This window comes from Aethalodelphis obliquidens, unplaced genomic scaffold (genome assembly GCF_003676395.1).
Source record: "Aethalodelphis obliquidens isolate GAN/ISIS:26980383/991018 unplaced genomic scaffold, ASM367639v1 scaffold3, whole genome shotgun sequence".
Taxonomy (NCBI): Eukaryota; Metazoa; Chordata; class Mammalia; order Artiodactyla; family Delphinidae; genus Aethalodelphis; species Aethalodelphis obliquidens.
In genome coordinates, this window is record NW_020837947.1 from 28405994 (window position 1) to 28418917 (window position 12924).

Consider the following 12924-nt stretch of genomic DNA (forward strand, 5'->3'; position numbering starts at 1 on the left):
GCAAAAAAAAAAAAAAAAAAAAAAAAAAAAAAAAAAAAAGAATGCATAGTCTCTAAACCCTTCAAGAGTTACTTTTTCACCAATTTTAGTAACTGTCAGCAGTGATCGGGCAGGGATAAAGGATAGCGTTGTCTTGAAAACATCAACTTTCCACGGACTATAAAAACTGGAAGGGACCATAAGGACGATTGGATCCCATCACTGGCTGATCTTCAAAATCATCTCTTTTTTTTGATGATAAGACTCCCTTCCCAGGTGCCAAGGCCATGCTGACTTGCTGTGTACAAGCTGATCTGTGTGTGTGTGTTTTACCTTGAAGAAATGTGTCCCTGACTTGTTTAATGTTCTTTGTTCTGACAAGATATAAAACTGTGCTGAAAACGCTGTTTCTCTGGAGTAGTTTCTCAGAGTGATCTGGCTTCTGGGCTAGTCCTCAGTTTGGCTCAGATAAAACTCTTTTCTATTCTTATTATTGATCATTTATTGATTATTTTCACGGACAATGCCCACCTGACGTTACTGAACATGGAGTTGGGTAAAGAGGCATCCAACCAGCTCTCATGGCCTAGTGGGAGCCAGCTCCACCCTTTCCCTCCTCCAGCTCTTCTCTGACCCGGAGGAGCTGAGGCCACAGGCCAGGACAGCAGCTGTGGTTCCTGCCAGGCTGCCAGGAGCTGCTACCCGGCTAAGCGCAGGAGAAGAAATAACACTAATGGTTTTTTTATTCTGTTTTGTTTTGGCCATGCCACGCAGCTTGTGGGATCTCAGTTCCCCACCCAGGGATTCAGGGATTGAACCCGGGCCATGGCAGTGAAAGCCCAGAATCCTAACCACTAGGCCACCAGGGAACTCCCAAAATAACTCTATTGTTTTTTAGGCAAGTCAACCTCCGATGTAACTGGTAAAATGTATTGATTATGTGTTAACAATGAAAATGCCTTAGGAAAACTAATTCCAAGAAAAGCAGAAGATCATGGGGAAAGTATCAGCTTATAAAAGAGCTAAAACATTTAGAGACTGAAAACAAACAAGCAAACAAAAATGAACTGATTAACCCAAAAGTGGACAGGTATATAGATGGATGCTTTCATTTAGTCAAAATAGAACCAAAAACTGGATTAATATTTTTAACTTATTTTTTGAAGTATAGTTGATTTACAACGTTATGTTAATTTCTGCTGTACAGCAAATTGATTCAGTTATACATACATATACTTTCTTTTTTGTATGCTTTTCCATTATGGTTTATCACAGGATATTGAATATAGTTCCCTGTGCTATACAGTAGGACCTTGTTGTTTATCCAGGAAATTCTATATATAATAGTTTGCATCAGCTAATCCCAAAGTCCCAATCCATCTGTCCTTCACCCTCTTCCCCCTTGGCAGCTACAAGTCTGTTCTCTATGTCTGCTTCTGTTTTGTAGGTAAGTTGATTTGTGTCATATTTTAGATTCTACATATAAGTGATGTCATATGGTATTTATCTTTCTCTTTCTGACTTACTTCACTTAGTATGATAATCTCTAGGTCCATCCATGTTACTGCAAATAGCAAAACTTGAATTTTATTTTATTTTTTTTTGTGGTACGCAGGCCTCTCACTGTTGTGGCCTCTCCCGTTGTGGAGCACAGGCTCCAGACATGCAGGCTCAGCGGCCACGGCTCACGGGCCCAGCTGCTCCGCGGCATGTGGGATCTTCCAGGACCGGGGCACGAACCCGTGTTCCTTTCATCGGCAGGCAGACTCTCAACCACTGCGCCACCAGGGAAGCCCAAAACTTGAATTTTTAATCCAAGGCTTCAGTATTGACTGGGTGCCTCCTGTGTTCAAGACATTCAGCTAGGTTCTTGCAGCATAGGTTTTATTTTCATATGACCTGATTGTAATGTTTTTTTCTTTTTCCTAATATAAACCACTTCTGCTAGGAGTCTCACTAGAGGCGAGACAGTTCCCTGGACCAGTGCAGGGGTGACTGCACCTCATTGGCCCCTGGCCACCAGGTAATTTATGCTATTTTTTTTTTTTAATGAAGGCTCTCTATTAAAAGAGATTTATCATATTAAGAGTAGCCCCCGCTGGCCACAACTAGAGAAAGCCTGCGTGCAGCAATGAAGACCCAACGCAGCCATAAATAATAAATAAATAAATTTGTAAAAAAAAAAAAAACATTCTCCCCAACTTCCTCCTAAATGCTATCATTCTCAGGGGAAAAAAAATGAAATGGAATTCTTTCCCATTACATGTATTTTATAAGTGCTGCATAGAATCAGAAAAACCTGCTGTAAGTTCGATTGCTTTTCTTCTGTTATCAATCCCTGTAGTTCACTGCAAAAAGCCAAAAGCCAAAGAAAATTCAGAGAAATTCTGCTTAAACTACATTTAGCAAAACCAAGCGAATAGGTTTAGAAACAGAGGACCATTATGAAGTGGCCTTATCTATACAAAAACATTTAAGCAAAACCTAATATGAATGAGTCCAAATTTCTTTATTTAGGAATATCTAGAGGTTAAATTACAGATTCTTTGAAACTTTGTCTTCAACTTACCTAGTAAGAGGTTTGTTTTAATGTCTACAGCGTGCCAGTTTAATTCAAGGGTCTATTTTGGGACTTCCCTGGTTGCCCAGTGGTTAAGACTCCATGCTGCCACTGCAGGGGTTGTAGGTTCCATCCCTGGTCAGGGAACTAAGATCCCGAATGCCACACAGCCAAAAAATAAATAAAAATAAAAGTTTAAAAAAAGAGTCTATTTCAATAAATATTTATTGAGCACCTACTATATGCAAGGTCCTGAGCAAGGCACTGCAGATAGGCAATATAAAATAACCTTCTACTTTTTTGAACATCAGCACTATGCTAAGAAATATTTTGAGCTATGATCTAATATTTAATCCAAGATGGAATAATCCAGCTGGTTTATAAAGTAATCCAGTTGGCTCTAATAAGGTAAATATTGTCCCCATTATGCATTCCTGACAATAACAAATTCTTAAATATTTTGATCACTAGAGAGATAAGTGAGAGAGTATAACTTCAACAGACATCCATCCTCAAAGTGAAACACAATCTTGAGGTCCTGAACAAAAGAGCAGAAGGTTTTTGTGAGCCTCATACATTTGTAGGGTTCAATTTGTACTTAATAGGTTTGGTTTGAAGATCAAAAAAGATGAAATGTACTGAGAATGTGTGAGGTCAAAGCACCACAGAGATGTAAAGTGAAACAATTATTACTATGTATAGGTCTTTACACACAGAAATTTCCAGGGTCAACTTTTAAGAAGCTCATAGTGTGAAAATATGGTATTCTCTCCTTCTAGAAAACATTAAAAATTGGTCAGTTTCTGGGTTTTTCTTTCCCCACAGTTAATCTGAGTGAACTGTAACTTCCTTCCATGGTAAGGTTATATTTTACACTTTATTCTTGAAATCCCTTTGCTTTTCTTTCCTTCTTCCTCTCCCTTTCTTTCTTTCTTTTTTTTTTGAAAACATACACCTCCCATTCCTTTAGTAGTAGTATTATTACCATCATCATCTTGACTTTTATAGCTGAAAGAGATTGTGCCATCTTTCACGTTACAAAGGAAGAGATGAGAGCGAAAAAAGGGAATGTCAGTCAGAGACAGTGGCAAAAATAAGCATAAAGCCCAGGTTTCTAAATCCTAATCAAGTATTTTCTTTGGTGCATTTGGCCCAATAGGAAAGAAATAAATCCAAGTTGTGAGGATTCCAAAGCTTTGGGCTCAGGGAAAGGAAAGTTATATTAAACCAGAGTTAAGTAGGATAAAAATAATGTGAATTATTCATTGACTTGGAATGATGCATTAGTGAGAGATACATGTCACAATAGGTGACTTCTGTATCTACCTTGAAATACCTAACTTTTTTTTGTTGAATTATATAGTTAAATGCGTGTATCATTTATTCACTCAGCTATAGAAAAACCAAAGCCAAATATATCTTTATGTACATTTTTCCTGAATTGCTTTCAACACAATTGGAACCATAATTATGTTGAAATGTTGGGACCAGTCTGTAAGTTTTTCCCCGGTTAAACCTGGAAAGATCTTTTGTATGTATCTATTGGTTTTAATTTCAGATATTGTGGTTTGCAGTTCTAAAATTTCCTTTTGGTTCTCTTCTACAGTCCTTTGCCAAAATTTTTAGTCCTGCCTTTTAGTTCATTAAACATATAAAGTATAGCATTTAAAAATAAATGTCTGATAGGTTCATCGTCCAGCTCAATCTAGGTCTATTTCTATGAACTGTTGTTTATTTTGGTTTTGGGTCATATGGTCTCCTTTTAGGCTCGGTTATTTTTGAATGGGTGCTGGACTAATTATATATGAAGAAATTTAGAAGTAATTTCAAGCTCTTAATGATATTATCTTTCTCTAAGGATCATTTACTCTTGCATCTAGCAAGTAGCTAGGCTTGAGGTATTTGCTAACTGAAAATAATATAAATCCAATATGGATTAGGATGATTCAAAGATGAGGTTCAGTCTCTATGAGGGCTTATCTGTTATTGAAATTGGCAATCATTTCAAGGAGGAAAGTGGCCCCCAGATACCAGGCTATATTCTCTAGCTTCTTTCCTCTTCCAATCTTTGTCCTACAATGCCTCACTGAACCATTACTGCCCCAGAATAAAACCAGTAAATTCTTTAAAAATCTTCTGAATGCCCATAATTTCATGTACTTAGTTTAGTATCAAACATTACATGAAACAGGTTTAAACTGACAGATTTAATGTGATTTTCAAAACATCTTGAGCCATGTTAAGTCCAGAGTAATTTGGATAGGCCTTAGTCTACCTTTCCACATTTTCCTCTGATAGTATTTAACAATTTCGTATCTGCCAAACCTAAGACAATCCTTCATGAAATTTCAGAGCCTTTCAGCCTTTTGAAGTGTCAGTGTCCCCTGTGACCCTGCTAACTTGATTCTCTATCCCCTCTACCCAGGCTCCTTCTCTATTTTTTCTTCTCTTGGTCAGCTCTTAATCATGATTCTGCTCAGGCATGGGGAAATAACTAGACAAGACCAACTCCCTGAATATTTTGGGAGCATTAATCACTACCCTTTATTAATTCTCTATTGGCACATACAAAATCCATTCTAAAATAAAAGAGCATTTTATGATTCAGCACAGACTTCCTCCAGAAGGATTGAAAGAGATTTCTAAGTTTTATATTACAGATTAGAAAGTAGATACAGACTTTTGGCCTGATAAGAAAGCAAAAATATGAAGGACAGAAATGGCAAGATCTTATAAGATCAATGGCAAAGTTGGCAGTAGTAGGCAGGTCTTCTGATTTTGAGTTTAAAATTGTAACCTTAAGAGGTAGATATGTTTAAGTGAAATAACCAGTAAGATGATCAGCTAGTTATATCCTTCTCATTAAAAAAAAAAAAATTCTATATTGTTTCAGTTTCTTTGGGGACCATAACTTGTTCCCTTTGTGCAAACATGGGCAGGAACAGTGAGTACTTTCATTTTGCTCCGTGAACCTACAACTAAAGATCAGCTCTCTCTCTGTATCTCCAGTTCCTACTGCAGTGACTGGCGATTACACTCAGTAATCACATGAAGGGTGCACGTGTTCCTATTAACTAAATTAAGTTATTTATTTATTTTGATTTTAACTTATAGGTTTTATATAATCTTTCCAAGATGACAAGAAAGCTCCTTTGGGGGAGGGAAGTGTAGTCCTTGTTTGTATTGTTTTTTACCCATATCCTTTCCTTCTAACACCCTCTCTCCCTCCTCCTTCTGTCCCTCTCTTCCTCTCCATCCCTGTTTTGGAAATCTGGTTAGTCTAATTATAAGCTATCTAATATAAGAAGGGAATAATTTTAATGAAGGTTTATTTTTGATGCTTTGCCGCTTTCCGGAATTTGCAACAATGGCAGGAATCTTAATAGAGGTGGCAACCACGGCATGTATTTCAAAAGGGAGAACACTCAAGCCAAAGAACAGCATCTATGAAAGTCCAGCAGGGGAGGACACCCCCCACCCCAATTCAAACCATCAACAGTAATTTGGAACGTGGACTAGACTTTGAGAGCCTGGTATATTGTATAATATATCAGTATTTAAGTGCCATTCACACTTCTGGGTGTCAGAGATCACTTCTTCATTTGCAGTGAAAGAGTGGAAGATGACTCTTGTGTCTTTGCTATTGATGTAAATAGAATGGCATGGGTGGACCTTTGGGGAGATAGAGAAGGGACTGAGTGGGGTGGTAAGGGAATAATCCTCCCGGACTCCTTCTTCTTCCCAACTTGTGCACAAGCTGAGTTTTGTAAGGTGCCCAAGGACATCGACTTACTCCACAGCAGTTACAAGTGAGACAGGCTGGGACCTGGAACCTGGGACCTTTTATTGCAGTGCTTGCACCTGGACCAGCAACAGCATACAAAGAAACTATAAGGAACTAAAAATAACTACATGAGACGGGAATAAAGACACAGACCTACTAGAGAATGGACTTGAGGACACGGGGAGGGGGAAGGATAAGCTGGGACAAAGTGAGAGAGTAGTAGTATATATATGGACACATGTACACTACCAAATGTAAAATAGATAGTTAGTGGGAAGGAGCCGCATAGCACAGGGAGATCAAGTCAGTGCTTTGTGACCACCTAGAGGGGTGGGATAGGGAGGGTGGGAGGGAGGGAGATGCAAGAGGGAAGAGATATGGGGATATATGTATAGCTGAGTCACTTTGTTACACAGCAGAAACTAACACACCATTGTAAAGCAATTATACTCCAATAAAAATGTTAAAAAAAAATATAACTGCATGCATGTGCAGATGGGGCAAATTATGAACAAGAAGATACAAAAAGGCCAAAACCCAACTGCCATTTCTGAGGTGCTGGGAACAAAAGAAGCAGCATACTGTGCAGGATCCCTGCACACAGCACCACCAAGGGGGTGGGCAGAGCACCTAAGCCACGCCTCCGGCCCAGCCCATTGATCTGCCCCTACCTTCACCCCTTTAATGGCTCACCTCCACCTTGGAGAGTGCGCAAGGACACCTGTTACTTGTTTTCACTCCCTCCTGCTGCAGCATGAGTCCCAGAAAAGCCTTGCCTGGATTCCTCATATCGCCTCTTATCAATTTCTATTGATTAAAGAGTCCAAGAACCCTGGTCGGTAACACCAACATTCAAGATTACAGTGAGTGTCAACCTTAAATAGCTTAGGTACCAATCTAAATCCCACAATCTGTCAACCTGACCTTGTCCTTTCTTTGGGTATTTGTATACTCCTGGAAAGGAAAATCATTCCATTACATAAAGGAAATTACAAAAAAAAATGTACCCAAACCCCATAGAGTAATTACAATATTGCATCATTTTTGTAATAGTTAAACAATTTCAAATCAGCATAAAATGTTGGCCAGGGACAAGGATTAACAAATCTTAACTGTGAACGTTTTGGATCTTTCATTTAGTTAAATCCATTGAAAATCTTCATGTCGTTAGTGCTTTTTCAGGCACATCATCATTACATGTATGTTTGGAGTTGACTTCCAAGAGAGGCTAACATATGAAAAAGGGGCCTTTTGGGGGCTTCCCTGGTGGCGCAGTGGTTAGAAGTCCGCCTGCCGATGCAGGGGACACGGGTTCGTGCCCTGGTCCGGGAAGATCCCACATGCCGCGGAGCAGCTGGGCCCGTGAGCCATGGCTGCTGAGCCTGCGCGTCCGGAGCCTGTGCTCCGCAACGGGAGAGGCCACAGCAGTGAGAGGCCTGCGTACCGCAAAAAAAAAAAAGAAGACTCTTGCTGAAAAAGGGGCCTTTCAATCCAGCTGTGACCTGCTTATAGGTACCGAAATTTTGTAGCTCTTACGTGACAACTGATTTCTGCTCTATCTGGTTTATAGGATGGGATAAGTTATTTCTAGAAGCACATTTCTTATTTATAATTTAAGCCTAATTTGGGTATTTTAAGAGTATCTCTTTAAGAATTGCCTTTCCTTCAGGCTCATATCTACCCTAACAGCTCTTACAGCTGTAATAGAAGGAACAAGGATTTTAAAGACAAGATTGTTACTTGAGAATATATGAATACTCCCTGTGGCTTGCCATTTCTTTGCAGATAGGAGAGTGGTGTGAGGTACCCTCCCATTTTCAAAAGGTTCTCTGGGGAGGGCTGTCATTCACAGCTACCTGGACACATTGGAGCAAGCCACATACACTGTGACAAAGGTCACATAGGAAAGAATCACTAAGGCTGAACAATGCATTGCCACCATTTCAAGTACCTCCGACAGTCAACACTTTCATAAAGAATAAACATATTTTTTCAGCAGTTGTGCTGGTGCTTGTTTTGCTTTTTTACACTAGCCATTGTTGGTTCTTATTTCTGAGCGCCACATAACTTACAGTAAATGGCCACAGGCTTTGTCACTCAGCTCACCCCTCTTTTGAATGTGTATTTCAGGAGGACAAAGGGTGAGGCTGCAATATTTGCTACTGAGTCACTGCAGTCCTTACACTCTGGGAGCTCTCGGTAATGAATGACTGGGAAGATGACAACATCCCATCATTGCTGTGGTTTTTAGAGGCTAGTAAACATTAACATTTTGTTTTAGCTACAAATGAAAACAAAATTTTTACATTTCTTGTGTGTATATGTGGATGTAAATGTACTCTTATACAAGGACACATACACCTGGTAATTCAAATAGATATGGAGGCATTCAAGAGGGGTGTCCCCTTAAGATCTAAGTGGGAATAAGTAGTAATTGTCAGATAAGGTTCATTACCAAGGAAGTGTGAAGTAGATGAAAAAACTGTCTATTTGTGGCTTTGTACCACCTTTAGTTTGCTCATTTCAATTAAAAGATGCCCCATGGCCTTATCAGCCCTTAGTCTTGCCTCTTCAAATATAATGTTTTTAAGAACTCATACAGTTTTATAGGATGTTGAAGTGAGAGTTACACGCATAAAAATTAGATCTACAAAAATTACATGGACTATTTCTGCACTGGAGATTCATCTATTCTTTCCTATTTATTTATTTAGTTAATCATTTATTTAGATTAGTATGAGCACGTGGATACTTATACTTTGAGTTATAATCCAGTACTGATTGATTGTGCCAGCCTTGGTCGTTGGGAGCTTTTTCAGTTTGCTCCTGTGTCCCTTTGATGGACCCCCATCACTGTGTTTTTGTTGTTGTTGTTGTTTGCTCTTGTTGTTATTATTGCTTTTGAGCACGTCCTTACTTTCTGGTGCTCAAAGATGCTGCAGGTTCATCTTGTATAGTATTTCCCACCCCAGTCCCCAATCAGCTATTTTTTCCAAAGTGTCTTGGTTCCTTTTGTTGAAGAATGGTAATAGAAACTCATATCTCCTTGCTACTGGGGTGATGTTGCTTTTAGGCCCGTTCAGTTGACAAAACAAGGACATAGATGTGTGTGTACTAACTATTATATGTACATATATCTATAAATATTTCTATAGGTATTCACTTGTCTCTATGTTAAGCTGAACATGAACACATGTCCAATCCACTGAGTACCACATGGGTCATTCTAATCCAGTTCCATGTGGATCATTTTAATCCAATATCACATGGATTATTCTAATCCAGTACCACATGGATCATTCTAGACTTTCTCCCTTTGCTTGTCTATAACCTGTCAGTCCAAAAGAGAGAAACCTGGCTCCCGACATCCACTGTCCATGACCTTATTGTTCAATTCCAGTATATGTGTACAGTGGTTTCACAGTTAACCCATACTCCTGTGGAACACAACTTTCCCAACTAGAATACAGTGCTTATGAACAATTCCTTTTGTCTTTAGCCTTATAGTCTCCATTCATTTCCAAAGTTACTTAGAAATTAACAACCCCTCACCACTACAGTAAGATTATTTCACACATTTGTAATACAGTTAGATTATGTTTTCATAGCGTGCATTCCATCCTGGGATCCCTTAATCTCCTAAATGATTTTTTTAAATTTGCATACATTTAAAAAATAATGTCAGCAGTTTTTGTCTCTTTTAGTGTCCCAGCTTGACTCCAATGCAGACCAACATACTTGTTCGTAATCTCTCCCAAAGTCAGCAGGGACTGTAATGATGCTTCTTGGACTTGGGACCAGGAAATTTTTGCTGTATTTTCCTTAAGAAGATGCTTAGTCTCACAAAGGAAGAAGTGAAATGACTTTCAAAACTTTATAAAAAATATGTGATGGTAAAGTTGACATCCCTGTCATGGGTCTGGAATCGATTTCCCTTCTCTAGGTTTCTTTAGATACCTGCCTGGGTTTTGTTCCTGGTCCCCGGTCCATTCCTTCCTTCACTACATTTACTTTTCCTCATCTTTTATTTTATCTCATAATAAAACTACTTAACACCAGGTTGACTAACTGTGAGCTTCATTTGTTCCCTTAAAATAAAGCTTATATTAAATACTTACCAAGTAATTACTAATACATGCTAAGTTCTCTTACTTTCTGATTACCAAGTGAAGAAAAAATTGTGATTATTCTGACCTTCTCTATATAGGGCTTAAATGAAATAAACCCATTTACTAGCATAGAAATTTTTGGAAGCTGTCTCTTTGATCTAAGTATTCTCGGTATATTAATTTTTTATCCTGAAACTTTACTGAATTTGTTGATGAGCTTTAATAGTTTTCTGGTGGCACCTTTAGCATTCTCTATGTATAGTATCATGTCGTCTGCAAACAGTGACAGTTTTACTTCTTCCTTTCCAATTTGTATTCCTTTTATTTCTTTTACTTCTCTGATTGCTGTGGGTAAGACTTCCAAAGCTGTTGAACAAAAGTGGTGAGAATGAGCATCCTTGTCTTGTTCCTGACCCTAGAGGAAATGCTTTCAAATTTTTACCATTGAGTATGATGTTAGCTGTGTGTTTGTCACACATAGACTTCATTATGTTGAGATAGGTTCCCTCTATGCCCACTTTCTGGAGAGTTTTTATCATAAATGGATGTTGATCTAAGTATTCTCAATAAAGCTGCCCTTTTACCCTCCAAAAAGGTTTTGCATATATTAAGGATCACCTTTTGTGCTGGTAAGTTCTACTCTCCACTCAAGGAGCTGACGTAACTCCCACCCCATTAAGTATGAGCTGTACACAGTGACTTCCTTCTAAAGGGTGCAGCATGGAAGGGGTGGGGAGGAGAGTAACTCCACAGTGGAGAACTTGACAAATGCCAACTCAGCCAAGTGATTAAGGTTAACATCACCAGTTTTAAGTCATATTGATAACAAGTACCCTCAATATGATGATGTGATGAGAATGGCAATTAGCTCTGTGATCTTCCTCCCCAAAACCCATAACCTCAGTCCAATCCTAAGGAAAACATCCAAGGAACCCCAAATGAGGGACAGGGTACAAAATACCTGACCAAATTGTCCTTCAAACTGTCAAAGTCATGAAGAACAAGGAAAGTCTGAGAAACAGTCCCAGTCTTGAGTAGCTTAAGGAGACAAGATACCTAAATGTAACATGGTATCCTGTGTAGGATCCTGGAATAGACATAGGACATCAGGTAAAAGCTATGGGTATCTGAATACAGTATAGACTTTAGTTAATAATAATATATTAATATTGGCTACTAATGGTGACAAATATACCATAATAATGTTAATAATGGGGGAAATGGGTAAAAGGTGCATGGAACCAATCTTCTTAACTTTTCTACAAATCTAAAAATATTCAAAAATTAAAAGTTTATTTTAAGAAACAGAAAATAAGGCAGAAGAAAATTAGATCTGATGCCTTAAGAAAACAAGGACTTGTAAATTTGAGAAAAAGAGACTGTTGGGGCAATGTTGCTTCATTTAACTTATAAAATATATTTTTCCTACTAAGAAATCTTGTAGGGTGTTTGACTTGTTTTTTTTTTTTTTTTAACATATAAAAGTAGGGCACTGCCTATGAATCTAGTCAGTAAGAATGACCCAAAGGAACTCATCTCTGAAGATGCATTTAGATTGGATTTCTTACCTTGAGAATGAACTGATGACCCAAAAACCTTATTTCAAATGCTAATCAGCATATATTAAACAGAAGAATTTTATATTCTGGAATACAATCTAGGTCCTGTAATTGGTAATTGGGGTGTAAGTTCATGTCTATTTTTCTTTGGTATTATTACTCTGAAACACTTAGACTATTTTTTGAGAGTGAAAACTGTGGGTTACTCAACCCTATTATGTGCTCAAAACCTATATAGGTTTTTTTTCCCTTTATTGTGGTAAAATATGTATAACATAAAATTTTCCATTTTAACTGCTTTTAAGTGCATAATTCAGTGACATTAATTACATTCACAATGTTATACAACAACCACCACTATCTATTTCCAAAATTTTTTCATCACAACAGTAACTCTGTACACATTAAACCGTCGCTTCCTATTCCTCCTCCTGCCAGTCCTGGTAACCTCTAATCTACTTTCTGCCTCTATAAATTTGCCTATCCAAGACACTTAGTATAAGTGAAACCATACAATATCTGTCCATTTATATCTAGCTTATTTCACTTCGCACAACGTTTTCAAGGTTTGTCCACATTGTAACGTGTCAGATCTTCATTCCTTTTTATGGCTGAACAGTATTCATAGTAGGTACATACCACATTTTGTTTATCCATTCATCTGTTGATGGATATTAGTAGTATTGTTATCTTTTGACTATTCTACACAATAGGCTTTGTAAGTGTAAGTCTTTAAAAAAAATAATTTGTTGAACCTTCCTGGAATGCAAAACTTGGCTTAATTGTAGTTACCATCAATGCCTTTCATTTGATGCCAAAGAAGTAAATATGCTAGAAATGAATCAGTGTATTTTGTGTCACTTGCATTTTCATAGGTGGCTCTAGAGACCCCAGGCCAAAGTTATAGGGGAACAGGTCACATTCTTCCAGAAC

At 38.1% G+C, this 12924-nt stretch overlaps 1 long non-coding RNA gene across 1 annotated transcript in view; it reads right to left on the reverse strand.

Annotated features, from left to right (window-relative positions):
- Nucleotides 1–12924, reverse strand: part of LOC113608924 (uncharacterized) — a 44263-nt gene that overhangs the window by 17112 nt on the left and 14227 nt on the right. The window contains exon 3 of the long non-coding RNA XR_003428457.1: nucleotides 2549–2686. This is a non-coding gene — a long non-coding RNA (uncharacterized LOC113608924). The remainder of the gene's footprint in view (nucleotides 1–2548; nucleotides 2687–12924) is intronic.